Source organism: Physeter macrocephalus, chromosome 10, assembly GCF_002837175.3.
Source record: "Physeter macrocephalus isolate SW-GA chromosome 10, ASM283717v5, whole genome shotgun sequence".
Lineage (NCBI taxonomy): Eukaryota > Metazoa > Chordata > Mammalia > Artiodactyla > Physeteridae > Physeter > Physeter macrocephalus.
In genome coordinates this window covers 17,992,969-18,002,280 of record NC_041223.1, presented here as the reverse complement: position 1 = coordinate 18,002,280, position 9,312 = coordinate 17,992,969, and the positions used below count along the sequence as shown (strand labels likewise).

Genomic DNA, 9,312 nt, shown 5'->3' with positions numbered 1-9,312 from the left:
TTAAGGAGAAACTAACACACTATTGTAAAACAGTTATACTCCAATAAAGATGTTAAAAAAAATAAAAAAATAAAAAAAAATAAGATAATTAAAAAAAAAAAAAGAAAGTACTGACTTCATTAAACAGTAAACAACACCAAGATGAGATGAATAAAATTTGTGTTAAAGGGTTATGAGAACGATGGGTCACCGTGGCCCACTGAGATGGTGTCGAGGCTCAGTGTAGGCAGTCCATAGCCCCCCCTCCCAGCTGATTCCAAGCCAAGTGAAAGATGCAGCAGTCAGACAGTGGTAGGTTCAGATGTCTGCTTTCTTAGTGCTGAAAGGTAAACTGGAGAACGTGACTGAGCTTTCTGGCAGCATTGGGCTCCCAAATAGACTTTCTGACTTAATCATGGGTCATATCTACTAAGCCTGTGGCATGGAAGGAATTGGAAGAAAACCATGCAGACCGCACAGGGACATCCTAAAGAAAGTGCCAGGAGGGCCTGGGGGAGTGTATTCAGCTTCTTCTCCAGAGTTGACGATCAGATAAGTTCTTTCTTCTTCCATTGGAGGAGCCAGTGAGAAGCAGAGAGAGGACAGGAATGGTGCCTAATTGAGATCCTCCGTGGAGGAAGGGGGAGAACAATCACTTTTCTGCTTCTAAACATATTTTGGTGGGTAAACAATTAGAAAAGGATAATTCAATTTTCTTCTTATTAAAAGGAAAGTTAAAGATGTTTTGGTCATGCTCATCTATTCTGAAGATATATGTATGGTTGTTATTCACTTTTAATTAAGACAAAAATTACATACTTTGAGTCAATGGTTCTTGACTTAATTGTGCATTGGTATCACCTGGGAAGCCTGTTCTAGTTCAGGTTCTTGATCTCTCTTCTCAGAGATTCAGTAGAATGGCATAAAAACCAGGAATTCTCAGGTGGTCTTAGGCCCATACTTTGAGTAATACCACCTAGATAAGTCTTCCTTCATAGCCATCCATTTCTGATTTCTTTTCGTACTGTGGGTCATTGTTTAGCCACTTCAAGTTCACTTATTAAAGCTGATGATTGTTTACCAAGTCACCATTATTAATATATTTCTTTCTTTCTTATATGTTCATGGAGAAAACCTGGACATACAGACATGAAACAGTGGTTATCTTCTTGGTATGAGATACAGCGAAGGGGAAGGCTTTTACATTATCTTTTCTACACTGGTATATTTTGGCAGTTTTTAATGATAAGCTTTTATTTCTCTTATATTCAGCAAAAACACTAAAGATTCTCCCATTTCAAAACGAGGGAGTGAAGGGAGGAAAGAGGAAAGGAAGAAGGAAGAAAAAGCAAGTCAACTGCTGAGGTTTTCAAGAAAAAGGAAACATTTTCCCTTCCTATTAAACTTTATTTAAATCTGTTACTCAGATGCATCTTCCAAACCAGTGGACTTTTGACAAGTTCTTACCAGTTCCACTTCCCTCGTTCCAGTCTGTTCTCCATACATCTCTCCATTGTAGTTTAAAATGTAAACCAGAGAGTTCGCTGGTGGCCTAGTGGTTAGGATTCCGGGCTTTCACAGCCGTAGCCTGGGGTCAATCCCTGGTGGGGGAACTGAGATCCTGCAAGCCACGCGGCGCTTCCAAAAAAAAAAAAAAAGTTAAAAAAAATGTAAACCATATTATATCGCTCCTTTACCTAAAACCTTCATGATTTCCAAGGCACTTAGACCAAAATCCAAATTTCTCACTTTGACCTATAATGTTCTTTTATGATGCAGCCGGGCTAAATGTCTTTATCTCACTCATCTCTATAGTCTCATAGCCGAGTACAGTACCTGTCACAAAATAAATGCTTGACAAATATTGGTGAATTAGAGAATGAATGAATGATGAAAGGATATCCCTTCCAGAGAACCTGACGTGTATGTTTGATTGGGTTTCCTTCCAAAACCTGCAGCTGGTCTTTCCCATTGGTACTGATAACGCTCCAAGGGGCATATTCATTTCCCAGGGTTTATGCCTATCTAGTTGAACAATTCTGATCTCTTATGGGTCCCTGAAGTCCAGCCAAGTTCTTCTCTGACACTGAGGTCAAGTGGCTGAGCTTATTTGAGACGGAGCAGTGATGAATGGATTCTGGCCGGGACTCAGATGATCTGCCTTTCTGACTGGCTCGACGGCTTCCCAGTGTTTGCTCAAGAATCACTGACGGAATGTCTGTTCTCCTTCGCCTCCAGTCCGTCCTGGTTTACAAGTCAAAAAACTCGTTTTTTCCACAATGAATAAGAAAAGGGCAGAAGTCTTTTGAGAAGCCACCAACAAGATATTGGCATTGTTTCCTTTTCATTAACTATTTGAAAATAGGAGATCATAACTGTCATCTAAATAATATCTGGAGTAAAAGAAAAAATGTCCCAGCTTCAAGATTCCATTTGTAGTGCACTTCACGAGAGAAATTCCCCCCTTTTGAAAAGTATTGGCTTTGATCCTATAACAAAATTACTCTCAAGAAGTAGATTACTTCTTGTAGTAGTAAGTAAGTAGTATGAGATGAATTAAGTTTTACAGTGATGGAAATCAACACGTACAGGGCACCAGGGTATCATTTAGTATGTTGGAAGAGGTAATTTTCTGAAAAGTGGTTTATTTATTGTCTACTGAGCTGAGCATTGAAGGGAAGACGCCATGACTGGTGCCCACCCCCTCTCCCCACCCCACGCCGAGTGTGAATGGGGAAAGTCTAAATCAGGCCTTGCACGCAAAGCCTGGGGATGTCTCTGAAGGCTGCTTTACAGTAAAAGCAATTCTTTCCGTGGTTTTCTAGCCTGCTGAACTAAGCGCAAGAAAGTTAGGGGAATGAACAGGAAGGCTGCTAATGTGTGTCCTTCGCAGATATCTCTGAATGGTTGTCTGTCTTTACCACCTCGTGAATCTTTATTTCATGGGCAAGCAATACCCACAATGTACAAATAGTAGAGCTCTGTTAGATGGAGCAAAGGCAAAGTAGGCCCAGAGGTGTGGAGAAACTTTAAGGAATCGATGGTTGAACCAGGTTTAGTAGCAGCATTGTTGCTAGAAGGTGTGGCTTTAATGCAGAATTTATAGAAGTGGCCCTTTCTCTTGTTTTAATTACAAAGACAGATGGATCGTTGGTTTAGCTGTATTGTTGAAAACATTCTAGAGGTCTGTTCATCTATAGGGGAAAACTGGTGGTGAGTGTGGCATCTCCCTGCTCCTGACCTCTGTGCCTTCCTTTGTCTTTTGCACTTCCCAACACTCACATAGCTCAGAGGGCAAGTAGCCCTTACACAGTAGGGCAACTTCTGTGAGAGGAGCAGAAATAGTCATTGTAAAAGGGGGAGAGAGGAGTTTTAGAGCCAGCAGTCTCTCCTCACACTGTAAGTTCTCTTGTGGAAACAGCAAGCTGGAGTCCAGTGACCTGTGTCTGATCAGCAGATGTTCAGGGGGATCGTGCCCTGGGGGGGTCAGCATCATGTACTAGTTACAGGGAGGGGTCAGTGCTGTCAAGAGGATGCTCTAAGAGCTCTTCCAGGGGGTCAGAACACTGACTTCCTGGGGAAAAGCCATATCACAACCCAGAGCGGGAAGACAGGTATCAGAATATCTGAGCTCCAAGGCAGCACAAGCAAATCTCAAGAACACATTTTTCTTGCTGTTTGGGTTGTTTTTACTGGGCTGTGGCTTTTTCCCTGGAGTGCCCATCTTAAAGGTGGTGGTGCTGAGCCTAGAATATTGAGAAAATGATATCTGGATACACATTCTGTTGAAGACCTGTGGCTCTTGGACTCAGGAGAAACCAGGCTCAGCAGAAATTCTAGCCTCATCAAGTCCTCTGTTGGGCACTTCATAGTAGCTGTGTTTTTGTTGAATGCATTTTTTAATGCTTGTGACCTCTTGAAGAATGACATCATGACTATCATTGAACTGCCTCCTCTTAGCTACTGCCATCCCCCCAGATTCCTATACTTTGCACATTAACTCACCTTAGCAAGTGTCAGAGCTTCTTACGGTATCCACTATGGTACTTCTCATAGGAGAGCATGAACAGGAGAGCCGGGTGGATCTGGGAAAGTATCTTGGGGCAAGGCTGAGGGCAATTTCTTAATTTTTAAATTTTGGCTTAAACATATTCTAATTCTAATCTGCATTCCAATTCATGACCTAATGACATTTATTTTCAAAAAATAAGATTTTCTCCAAAAATATTTGAGGGAAATTAATGATCCAGGAAGATGTTCCACAGCTATCCTAGTGCCTGAACTCTCAGCACACTTTGCGTACCCGCTGGGGATACACCTACACCTGCCTGTCTGAGAAGGAGAGTTATGCAGATAGTCCTTGTTGCCCTGGCTGGGTTGCATTTCCAACTTGTCCTGCCCAGATTTAGATAAAGAAATGCAGGATCACAATGAATGTGTAAATAAACGAGTGGTGAGTGGTCAATATAAAATCTGGAGTGCCTAGTCCCTCCCCATCTACTGAAAGATGAAAGAGGGGAAGAGGAGATCAGTGACTCCAAGGGAGATTTAAATCTTCCACAGCAGCCCCCAACCATGGAGCCCCCGCAGTCCATCCGAGCCTGTGTAGTGGCTATACCTTCACTGAGGAAGTCAACTTCCTCGCAGAGAAGATGGGGAGGGAAGTAAAGATTAATGACATAGCATTTGTACAGCTTCCCAAACTGCTCAGTGGCAGCCTATAAATAAACTGTGCTAACTATATATGAGAGTTTAAACTTCATAATGAAATCAGTTTAAGCCAATTTTATCGAAAGGTCCATGCTATTGCACCATTTCCACAGTAGACTTTATATTCAAAAGCTCTTAGAGTTTAGCTTTGTTGGGGTGATTTCCAAAAGGTTATAATTTTTATATCCCACGAAGACATACATGTGAGTGTTTATGACATTGTTCAAATACAGAAACTAATTACCATTAATGAGAAGTGTTACAAGCCATACATTTCTCTTAATTCAACTGTTCAATGAGAAAGAAAGGGGAAAAATGTTTGGTATTATTTCCTATGAATAGAGAAATGCAGGAAATTTATTCAAATTTATGCCAATATGCCTTTTTTTAAGCTATTCTGTCTTTGGGATGCTCGTTAGGCTTCCATGATTATAAATGTTTTTATTTTCATTTAAGAGTGTTTTAAAAATTAAAGATCAGCTATCACCAGTCGCAAGAAAACCTAACCTTGTCAATAGCAGTTTATGAATGAGCTCAAGGGTACTCAAGAATCTTTCTTCCAGAGGCCACTGTGTTAAGGAGTCACTTCACCCCCAGCGTATAGTCAATTTGTTTTTCTATTTTCAGAGAACAATTAGCATTGTATACTGATGCACCTTAACAGACACCATGAGGAAAGCACCAAACAAGGAGAGAACTATTTTCCCCTAAGGCTCTATTGGCCTAACTGTGAACTTGCCAGTATTTCATGTCCTCTTCATCCATCCATGCCTTTGCACAGCAATTTCCTCTACTGAAATGCTTTTTCCATTTGTCCTCATGGCAAATTCTCACTTAACGTCTCTTATTTGATTTCCCTGGCACCTCCTCTAGGCAAAAATTACTCATTTCCCTTTATATGTAATACTTCTGATACACTTTGAAATATTTCTAATACAGTTTTATGTTATAATCCATTTTAGGTATTGGCTAACAGGCCTCTCCCCCAAGCAGGAACTTAATGAAGACAGACTTGTTTAGTCATCCTTTTTCTTGCTTTTTTATGTGCTTTGTTATTTGTGATCAAATGTCAGACATTGTGAGTTGAAGAACAGAAGAGACTGAAGTAAATAGTGTTAAGATCCAGAAATGAACACACTTCTTATTTTCTCAGGTCATTATTGTGTGTGGTTGAGCCAGTCCAGTCTGAGGTTGGGTTGGGTTTGGGCTTTGCTGTTGCTATAGTTAACCCTGAGTGCACCATGGACTTCAAATTCTAATCTTGTGCTTAGAGTAGATCTTGCAGTGCTGAAGGATTTTTCTTAATGTCCCTGCTCCATCCTCAGATTGCAGCAGCTCATGCACAGCTGGGCCATTCTTGTCCTTCCCCCAGGAATAGACTGTGATTGCTTGTTACTAAGTGATAGTCACGTGGTGGGGCCAGTAGAGTTGGGGGTGGGGGATGGGAGTTGGATGCATGGTGGGAGGGTTCCTCACTTCTCATGATCCATCCCCAATTTTAGGGAGGTCTTGTGAGCTTGAGCCTTGGGTATAGGGCTTTCTCAGCATTCCTGTCCCTCCATCCCCTCCCCTCATCACAGCAGCGAGACTCTGAGTGGGAGAGTTTTCTTCCCCTTTTCTAGCAGTTACAGATGTCTGCTTGGTATCAGTACAGGATTTGGGGCCCAAGTGAGTTCCCTGCCTGTCCGCCCCGGGGAGCAGAGAGCTTTTGCTTCTGTCTGTCCCGTAAAGTATTGGATCTTTGACTCTGCCATGGGACAAGAGGATTTTGTGCCCTCATCCCCCACAGCAACTTAAAGCATTTGCTTCATATAAGAGATGGTCTGGGGAAGTGTTGTCCCAAGTGGCAGCCGCTCACCTCCTGACACTAGTACCGCTGCCCTCATTCTTCTCCCCTGCTCTCAGTCTTGTTCAAGATCACCCTACTGTGACTTGTGAGATGGTATGGATCCTTCTCATGTCTGGGGTCCCCAGTTATTCTAAACTGTCTTGCTAACTCACACACTGTCTTTGAAAATTCATAAAATTAAAGCTTCTTTCTTCTTACCAGGTTTTCCCATACCTTGGGGCAGAACAGTTTGTGTGTCCCATCTTTTCTTGGAGGAATTTGTCGTTCTTTGCCTGTGACTTCAGCTGTCTGATGGGCTCCAGAAAAGTTATGATTTTATAGATTATCTGCCTTTTTTTTTTTCACTGTTAAGGTGAGAGTAATTTTTGTGGCTTTCTATCTCCCAAGTGGAAATGGAACTTCCCTGGTATAATCTCACAAGTGCCCCAGCAGCCAGCAGAACGTCGTGATAGAAGAGACAATCCTTAAACTGTATGGAGATTTTTTTTTTTTTTCTCATTCAAAAAATCCACATATCATATTGTGGGAGAAACCTCAACATTTCTGTTTAACATTTTTCCTCAATTCTTCCAGTGAAAGTGAAATAGTACAGAAAAATGCTTTTTATTCTTTAGGCTTAATTTTTTTGGAAGCACTCATAAATTAAATAGCAGCAGATTTCAAGCTTTACCCAATGACTGTTAATCCTTCTGTCCTCGTAGAGAAATGAGCTTGTCACAAATAAACACACTGGGTTATTTTTAAGTCAGATCTGAGCCAATCCTTTTCACTTGCTGCCTGAAAAAAAAATTCAAGCAAAATAACTATGACAGCTTGTAACAAAAGTACTATCTGACTATCTTTTTTTGTCAATAATAAAAAAAGAAAATTCTTTTAAAATGTGCAATGTTGGAAAAGTCACCTTATCCATGCTCTCTGTGGAACATGCTGAAATGGCAAGCCATGAGGCTGCCCACGGTCAGTCATCGGGGCGTTGCTTGTGCTTCTGGCACTACGTAGTGTTGGGGGAGGGGAGCAGCCTGTTTGCAGTGTTGAGAAAAATCAATTTTCATCTTCAAAAGATGAAACTACCAAGCAAGATATTGACTTAGAAATAAAGCATTTCTTAAAGACTTCCCATATACTATAAATGTCAGTACCCAAACCTAAGAGTTCGGTGATTTAACGTTTATTGCTAATTTCAGGCAAACATGCATATAGCTCTGCCTCAAGAAAAGAACTAGTTAAAGCTAATTTTCTTGCAGGACATTTTGCTGCATACATACAACTAGTGTCAGAACCCTCAAAATCAATCATCTTTTTTATTGATAGGCATAACGTTATCCCTCTCCATTTATTTTTCCATTCTAAGGTTTTATTCTTCTTTGTCCCATAGATAAATTATTTCCAAACTTTTATGATAAATTACATATAACTGGGTTTGACAGACCTTTCAAGGCAGCTTCTGCAATGTATGATATCCATACTTGTTGTCTAAACTTTAATAAGGTACATGTTATTAATCAGTTGGGGACGTCTTTAGTTCTCTTCTGGCCTTGAAGGCTAACTAGTGTGGTGGCGGATATCCCACCATACAAAGCAGACATTGATGAAGAAGGCAGCATCCTCACACATTGTGGGAATAAAGAACAGCAGGCTCACAGGACCTGAGCAGACCTACCTTTAGAAGGAGTACTTTGGAGGGTCTGAAGAGTCTGTTGCCTCATTGCCTGCTTCCTGGCAGTCTTATGTTGAGTGGGTTTATCCTGATTTGAAGCATATACCTGGATGCTGTTTTAGGGAAAGGAAGAAGAGAGGCAGGAGGAAAAAAGGAAACCATGTGAAAGACTGAGATTGTTATTTTTTTAAAGAGAGACTTAGCATTACCTGAAAGGATTAATTAAGCTATTAGATCCAACTAAGCTTTACACTGGATAAGAATATAAAATATTTTCTACTAATCACCTGTGGAGGGGGTGCTTATAAGGAAAACAGATCAGTTACAGATGAAATAAAGGAATTTTCCCCTGCATATTAGTATTATATTATGAATTAAATTTATAACCCCAGTATACATTCTTGAGAAACTATTTGCCATAAACTGCCAGAAATAAAAGAAGTAAAATCTGGTTCCTGCCTTGAAAATGCTTTTCACCACTGAAAAACATCCTGAAATTATGATTTGCTGCCCCTTAAATACTGTCCACTCCTGTTTCTCCCACCTGTCCACCCATTTTTCCTACCTTGGTGAGTATCACCTCCGTGGGGAATACAGAGAATATTTTTGAATATTCACAATAATAGCAAACACAATTTTACATTTGTGCTTTCTTTGTGCTTTGACATCATGCATCCAACTGACAGATATTATTTTATTATTTGTGATAACCTGCAAAACTCCAGGTTTAAGAGTTTTTGAGATTTTATAGTTTAAACTCAGTAAGATCAAGTAACACTTTATTTTGGATGGGGGTTCAGAGCAAGCCTTTGTACGAGGCCTGTCTGGCTCCCAGGTCCGGGCGTCTGAACCTTGCAGAACTTCTTGACTTCATCCATCCGTCTGTCCACTTTTTTTTTTTTTTTTTTTTTTTGTGGCACGCGGGCCTCTCACTGCTATGGCCTCTCCCGTGGCGGAGCACACGCTCCGGACGCACAGGCTCAGCGGCCATGGCTCACAGGCCCAGCCGCTCCGCGGCATGTGGGGTCCTCCCGGACCGGGGCACGAACCCGCGTCCCCTGCATTGGCAGGCGGACCCTCAACCACTGCGCCACCAGGGAAGCCCCCGTCTGTCCAC

The 9,312-nt window shown here is 41.3% G+C and overlaps 1 pseudogene; it reads right to left on the bottom strand.

The window, feature by feature from the left end:
• Positions 1–7,504, bottom strand: part of LOC102991136 (anaphase-promoting complex subunit 13-like) — a 9,162-nt pseudogene extending 1,658 nt beyond the window's left edge.
• Positions 7,505–9,312: the final 1,808 nt, after the last annotated feature.